General features: G+C 54.7%; 3 non-coding genes across 3 annotated transcripts in view; all 3 read left to right on the forward strand.

The window, feature by feature from the left end:
- The first annotated feature begins 3,481 nt into the window (after window positions 1-3,481).
- LOC126317883 (small subunit ribosomal RNA) lies at window positions 3,482-5,374 on the forward strand. Its single transcript, XR_007556992.1, has one exon. It is a non-coding gene; the product is annotated as a small subunit ribosomal RNA (ribosomal RNA).
- Window positions 5,375-5,735: 361 nt separating this feature from the next.
- LOC126318000 (5.8S ribosomal RNA) lies at window positions 5,736-5,890 on the forward strand. Its single transcript, XR_007557090.1, has one exon. It is a non-coding gene; the product is annotated as a 5.8S ribosomal RNA (ribosomal RNA).
- A 188-nt stretch (window positions 5,891-6,078) lies between these two features.
- LOC126317904 (large subunit ribosomal RNA) overlaps window positions 6,079-7,500 on the forward strand; it is a 4,222-nt gene continuing 2,800 nt past the window's right edge. Inside the window, exon 1 of the ribosomal RNA XR_007557011.1 lies at window positions 6,079-7,500. This exon is cut by the window's right edge and continues 2,800 nt beyond it. This is a non-coding gene — a ribosomal RNA (large subunit ribosomal RNA).

Below are 7,500 nucleotides of genomic sequence, written 5' to 3' on the forward strand. Positions count from 1 at the left end.
CACTATGATAACCAGAGCAGTAGGTCCACCTATAAAAGCACAATACCCCACTCCTCCGACAACTACCATTGCTCAGATAAACCAACACACATCCTACACAGAGGGGCACCAAATATCACCCCCCGCCCTCGTGTTATACCACATGAAAAATTGCAGAAGTGAGAGACACAGACCCGCCAGCCTCTTGCTACAAGCATCGAACCGACGTGACGTATCTGACGGTGACTCAGGCATCCGCGTACTGCCACCACTATCCACCCCCCCCCCCTCTCTCTGCCCCCTTCCCACACAATACCAAATGTAACCAACTTTATCGCTTAACCTAACTGTGGCTGTACCACATTATCGCTTAACCTAACTGTGGCTGTACCACATTATCGCTTAACCTAACTGTGGCTGTACCACATTATCGCTTAACCTAACTGTGGCTGTACCACATTATCGCTTAACCTAACTGTGGCTGTACCACATTATCGCTTAACCTAACTGTGGCTGTACCACATTATCGCTTAACCTAACTGTGGCTGTACCACATTATCGCTTAACCTAACTGTGGCTGTACCACATTATCGCTTAACCTAACTGTGGCTGTACCACATTATCGCTTAACCTAACTGTGGCTGTACCACATTATCGCTTAACCTAACTGTGGCTGTACCACATTATCGCTTAACCTAACTGTGGCTGTACCACATTATCGCTTAACCTAACTGTGGCTGTACCACATTATCGCTTAACCTAACTGTGGCTGTACCACATTATCGCTTAACCTAACTCTGGTTGTACCACATTATCCCTTAACCTAACTCAAGTTGTCCCTTAACCTAACTCAAGTTGTCCCTTAACCTAACTCAAGTTGTCCCTTAACCTAACTCAAGTTGTCCCTTAACCTAACTCAAGTTGTCCCTTAACCTAACTCAAGTTGTCCCTTAACCTAACTCAAGTTGTCCCTTAACCTAACTCAAGTTGTCCCTTAACCTAACTCAAGTTGTCCCTTAACCTAACTCAAGTTGTCCCTTAACCTAACTCAAGTTGTCCCTTAACCTAACTCAAGTTGTCCCTTAACCTAACTCAAGTTGTCCCTTAACCTAACTCAAGTTGTCCCTTAACCTAACTCAAGTTGTCCCTTAACCTAACTCAAGTTGTCCCTTAACCTAACTCAAGTTGACCCTTAACCTAACTCAAGTTGTCCCTTAACGTAACTCAAGTTGTCCCTTAACCTAACTCAAGTTGACCCTTAACCTAACTCAAGTTGTCCCTTAACCTAACTCAAGTTGTCCCTTAACCTAACTCAAGTTGTCCCTTAACCTAACTCAAGTTGTCCCTTAACCTAACTCAAGTTGTCCCTTAACCTAACTCAAGTTGTCCCTTAACCTAACTCAAGTTGTCCCTTAACCTAACTCAAGTTGTCCCTTAACCTAACCCACGTTGTCCCTTAACCTAACCCACGTTGTCCCTTAACCTAACCCACGTTGTCCCTTAACCTAACCCACGTTGTCCCTTAACCTAACCCACGTTGTCCCTTAACCTAACCCACGTTGTCCCTTAACCTAACCCACGTTGTCCCTTAACCTAACCCACGTTGTCCCTTAACCTAACCCACGTTGTCCCTTAACCTAACCCACGTTGTCCCTTAACCTAACCCACGTTGTCCCTTTGCCTAACATAGTTCACTGCTCGGAATCTCTGGTGTCGTTGTTATCCTCATGTAGATGTCTTGCGAGTGTTGCTTACTTTCCACATATTCCCGCTATCCACTGTCAATTGTACTGCAATAGGACTATATCGCCGCCCCCCCCCCCCTCTGTCCCCCTCTTTGTGTCTCTGTCCTCTCAAGCTGGTCGGTCTGGCGTTTGAGTGTTAAATGAGCCTCGCAGCTGTTCAGTTGCATTCAGATGTCGACGCCCTCAGTGTACGTCGTGGTATGGTCTGTGTCCATTGTCCGCTGATGTCGTACGCGTAACCCACACGCTGTACCGATCATCGGTCGTTACGTACAGAGTGAAGTAGTGTGATACGTGTGACCGTACGCTGGCTGTGCCCAACGGTGTCGAATCTCAATTTCCATATGTTGTGCTCGATGCTACTTGTCTCGTCTCCCAATAACAGCTAGGTTGCACTGTGGTACGCCGTAGAGGCGTGTGGGAGGAACGTACGAACGCATTGTATGTCACCCTGGGTCGCTGGGGGTGGTGGTGCGGTGAGTCAGGTCAGGTCAGGTCAGGTCAGGTCAGGTCAGCGTGAGCCGTCTGATGTAGTGACGCGTGTATTCCGACTTTGTCGTATTGCCTCACACAAAGTGCTACCCTGGTGGACCGCGTTCCATATCTGGGACATGCCGCAGATGCCGGTTGACAGTGGATCGCGGAAGGGACATCGCATACGTGCGCGGGCCACCTTCCACGTGTTCTCTTCTGCACATGTCGCAGTGTGTATGTGGTCTGATGTAGCGTGTCGTGACACATGACATCCTGGCATGCAAGAATTGTTGAATTCGCAAATGTAGGTGGACATCTACGTTTACTGCCCAAGATACGCAAATGAACTGGAAATCCGTTGTTGAGCGGTTGTTCACGCTGGAGGTGAATCTGTGATGGCGACGATCGGTACAGCTATTAACCGGTTGTTTCAGCGGTACCCGCCACATCCACACACGTGACTAGGTCCATGTGGGTATGAAGCGATACGCGGCGGTGGCTTGGTGGGACTGTTCCCGGCCGGTGAAGGGGGGCCGCCCGGCGTGTTGGCCGCGCGCTGCGTGGGCGCACGCGCAACAGGCGGCTGGTGGGGGGCGCCGAGTGGCAGGAGCGCCAGCCGACGGGCCCGGCAGGCGGTGCAGCTACGCTGCGGCGCACCCTGCACGCGGCGCCTGGCGGCCAAAGTTGGTTCAGCCGAGCCCGGTGCGAAGCGCGGTGGACATCTGCAGTGTGCTGGTCTGATTGAGGACTGTGTGCGTTGAGGATGCGCCGCCGCCTGGCACTCGGCGCCGCGACGCCGTCTGCTGCTCGGTCGCCCCAGCGGTTCTCGCAGGTGGTTTGTATCGCAGTTGTGCGGACGTGTTGGCGCGTGCGCTGTGCTGGGAGAGTTCGCTTCTGCACCCAAGTGGGGCTTTGCCCTTGTGTGGCGCTGGCGTTGGAGCTGCCGGTCACCATAGGTGGCGCGTGTTGTCTCCCGCCGGCAATGCCACGACAGCACGCTCCCGGGCCTCTGTCGGCAGCGGCAAGCTCAGTTGGGAGCAAGGGTGTTCGCACTAAAACCGTCTACTCGCCTAACTCCGGGCGATTGCGCCTCTCTCGAAACCGACCAAGTACCTAGGACGGCGCTGCGCGCCGCCGGGACCTGAGAGGGTTTCGAGGTGTATCGTGCAGGGGAGCTCGGCCTCCTCCTGTTTGCAGAATAATTGAGCGGACGCTTGCGTGTTCGCGCGGGCCCCCGGGACACACTCCCGGGCGGCCGGCTGCTCAGCTCTAGTTGACGCAGCTCCCTGGTTGATCCTGCCAGTAGTCATATGCTTGTCTCAAAGATTAAGCCATGCATGTCTCAGTACAAGCCGCATTAAGGTGAAACCGCGAATGGCTCATTAAATCAGTTATGGTTCCTTAGATCGTACCCACGTTACTTGGATAACTGTGGTAATTCTAGAGCTAATACATGCAAACAGAGTCCCGACCAGAGATGGAAGGGACGCTTTTATTAGATCAAAACCAATCGGATTGGCTTGTCTGGTCCGTTTGCCTTGGTGACTCTGAATAACTTTGGGCTGATCGCACGGTCCTCGTACCGGCGACGCATCTTTCAAATGTCTGCCTTATCAACTGTCGATGGTAGGTTCTGCGCCTACCATGGTTGTAACGGGTAACGGGGAATCAGGGTTCGATTCCGGAGAGGGAGCCTGAGAAACGGCTACCACATCCAAGGAAGGCAGCAGGCGCGCGAATTACCCACTCCCGGCACGGGGAGGTAGTGACGAAAAATAACGATACGGGACTCATCCGAGGCCCCGTAATCGGAATGAGTACACTTTAAATCCTTTAACGAGTATCTATTGGAGGGCAAGTCTGGTGCCAGCAGCCGCGGTAATTCCAGCTCCAATAGCGTATATTAAAGTTGTTGCGGTTAAAAAGCTCGTAGTTGGATTTGTGTCCCACGCTGTTGGTTCACCGCCCGTCGGTGTTTAACTGGCATGTATCGTGGGACGTCCTGCCGGTGGGGCGAGCCGAAGGGGTGCTTTCGCGTCCCGAGGCGGACCCCGTTTAAATCCTACCAGGGTGCTCTTTGTTGAGTGTCTCGGTGGGCCGGCACGTTTACTTTGAACAAATTAGAGTGCTTAAAGCAGGCAAGCCCGCCTGAATACTGTGTGCATGGAATAATGGAATAGGACCTCGGTTCTATTTTGTTGGTTTTCGGAACCCGAGGTAATGATTAATAGGGACAGGCGGGGGCATTCGTATTGCGACGTTAGAGGTGAAATTCTTGGATCGTCGCAAGACGAACAGAAGCGAAAGCATTTGCCAAGTATGTTTTCATTAATCAAGAACGAAAGTTAGAGGTTCGAAGGCGATCAGATACCGCCCTAGTTCTAACCATAAACGATGCCAGCCAGCGATCCGCCGCAGTTCCTCCGATGACTCGGCGGGCAGCCTCCGGGAAACCAAAGCTTTTGGGTTCCGGGGGAAGTATGGTTGCAAAGCTGAAACTTAAAGGAATTGACGGAAGGGCACCACCAGGAGTGGAGCCTGCGGCTTAATTTGACTCAACACGGGAAACCTCACCAGGCCCGGACACCGGAAGGATTGACAGATTGATAGCTCTTTCTTGATTCGGTGGGTGGTGGTGCATGGCCGTTCTTAGTTGGTGGAGCGATTTGTCTGGTTAATTCCGATAACGAACGAGACTCTAGCCTGCTAACTAGTCGCGTGACATCCTTCGTGCTGTCAGCGATTACTTTTCTTCTTAGAGGGACAGGCGGCTTCTAGCCGCACGAGATTGAGCAATAACAGGTCTGTGATGCCCTTAGATGTTCTGGGCCGCACGCGCGCTACACTGAAGGAATCAGCGTGTCTTCCTAGGCCGAAAGGTCGGGGTAACCCGCTGAACCTCCTTCGTGCTAGGGATTGGGGCTTGCAATTGTTCCCCATGAACGAGGAATTCCCAGTAAGCGCGAGTCATAAGCTCGCGTTGATTACGTCCCTGCCCTTTGTACACACCGCCCGTCGCTACTACCGATTGAATGATTTAGTGAGGTCTTCGGACTGGTACGCGGCATCGACTCTGTCGTTGCCGATGCTACCGGAAAGATGACCAAACTTGATCATTTAGAGGAAGTAAAAGTCGTAACAAGGTTTCCGTAGGTGAACCTGCGGAAGGATCATTACCGACTAGACTGCCTGTCTTTCGATGTGCGTGTCGTGTCGCGCAACACGCTACCTGTACGGCAGTGGCCGTGCGCCGCGTGCGGAACCACGCGTGCCTCTCAAAACTAGCGGAAGTGTTGTTGTTGTGTGGTACGAGCGCTGAAGCTCTGGAGCGGCTGGCCTGCGGTACCTGGCGCCTGGCGCCGGTTTTGAATGACGTTCGCCCGAGTGCCTGTCCGCTCCGGTGTGGAGCCGTACGACGCCCATCGGCTGTGAGGCCGTTGGACACAAAAAAATAGTGGAACAGGGGCCGTCAGACGCCTCAGTCCCGCAAATGCTACTGTCTTGAAAGAGACAGTGGGAGACTGAAAAGGAAAAGATCACCCAGGACGGTGGATCACTCGGCTCGTGGGTCGATGAAGAACGCAGCAAATTGCGCGTCGACATGTGAACTGCAGGACACATGAACATCGACGTTTCGAACGCACATTGCGGTCCATGGATTCCGTTCCCGGGCCACGTCTGGCTGAGGGTCGGCTACGTATACTGAAGCGCGCGGCGTTTGTCCCGCTTCGGAGACGTGGGAGTGTCGTGGTCGCCTGTGTGGCCGGCCGCGTCTCCTTAAACGTGCGATGCGCGCCCGTCGCCTGGCGGTTCGCATACCGGTACTTTCTCGGTAGCGTGCACAGCCGGCTGGCGGTGTGGCGTGCGACACCTCGTACAACGACCTCAGAGCAGGCGAGACTACCCGCTGAATTTAAGCATATTACTAAGCGGAGGAAAAGAAACTAACAAGGATTCCCCCAGTAGCGGCGAGCGAACAGGGAAGAGTCCAGCACCGAACCCCGCAGGCTGCCGCCTGTCGTGGCATGTGGTGTTTGGGAGGGTCCACTACCCCGACGCCTCGCGCCGAGCCCAAGTCCAACTTGAATGAGGCCACGGCCCGTAGAGGGTGCCAGGCCCGTAGCGGCCGGTGCGAGCGTCGGCGGGACCTCTCCTTCGAGTCGGGTTGCTTGAGAGTGCAGCTCCAAGTGGGTGGTAAACTCCATCTGAGACTAAATATGACCACGAGACCGATAGCGAACAAGTACCGTGAGGGAAAGTTGAAAAGAACTTTGAAGAGAGAGTTCAAAAGTACGTGAAACCGTTCTGGGGTAAACGTGAGAAGTCCGAAAGGTCGAACGGGTGAGATTCACGCCCATCCGGCCACTGGCCCCCGCCCTCGGCAGATGGGGCCGGCCGCCCGCGCGGAGCAATCCGCGGCGGGGTCGTGTCCGGTTGCATTTCCACTCGCCGCGGGGTGGGGCCGTTCCGGTGTGCGGTGGGCCGCACTTCTCCCCTAGTAGGACGTCGCGACCCGCTGGGTGCCGGCCTACGGCCCGGGTGCGCAGCCTGTCCTTCCGCGGGCCTCGGTTCGCGTCTGTTGGGCAGAGCCCCGGTGTCCTGGCTGGCTGCTCGGCGGTATATCTGGAGGAGTCGATTCGCCCCTTTGGGCGCTCGGGCTCCCGGCAAGCGCGCGCGGTTCTTCCCGGATGACGGACCTACCTGGCCCGGCCCCGGACCCGCGCCGCTGTTGGCTCGGGATGCTCTCGGGCGGAATAATCGCTCCCGTCAGCGGCGCTTCAGCTTTGGACAATTTCACGACCCGTCTTGAAACACGGACCAAGGAGTCTAACATGTGCGCGAGTCATTGGGCTGTACGAAACCTAAAGGCGTAATGAAAGTGAAGGTCTCGCCTTGCGCGGGCCGAGGGAGGATGGGGCTTCCCCGCCCTTCACGGGGCGGCGGCCTCCGCACTCCCGGGGCGTCTCGTCCTCATTGCGAGGTGAGGCGCACCTAGAGCGTACACGTTGGGACCCGAAAGATGGTGAACTATGCCTGGCCAGGACGAAGTCAGGGGAAACCCTGATGGAGGTCCGTAGCGATTCTGACGTGCAAATCGATCGTCGGAGCTGGGTATAGGGGCGAAAGACTAATCGAACCATCTAGTAGCTGGTTCCCTCCGAAGTTTCCCTCAGGATAGCTGGTGCTCGTACGAGTCTCATCCGGTAAAGCGAATGATTAGAGGCCTTGGGGCCGAAACGACCTCAACCTATTCTCAAACTTTAAATGGGTGAGATCTCCGGCTTGCTTGATATGCTGAAGC

The sequence above is a fragment of the Schistocerca gregaria genome, unplaced genomic scaffold (assembly GCF_023897955.1).
Source record: "Schistocerca gregaria isolate iqSchGreg1 unplaced genomic scaffold, iqSchGreg1.2 ptg000649l, whole genome shotgun sequence".
Lineage (NCBI taxonomy): Eukaryota > Metazoa > Arthropoda > Insecta > Orthoptera > Acrididae > Schistocerca > Schistocerca gregaria.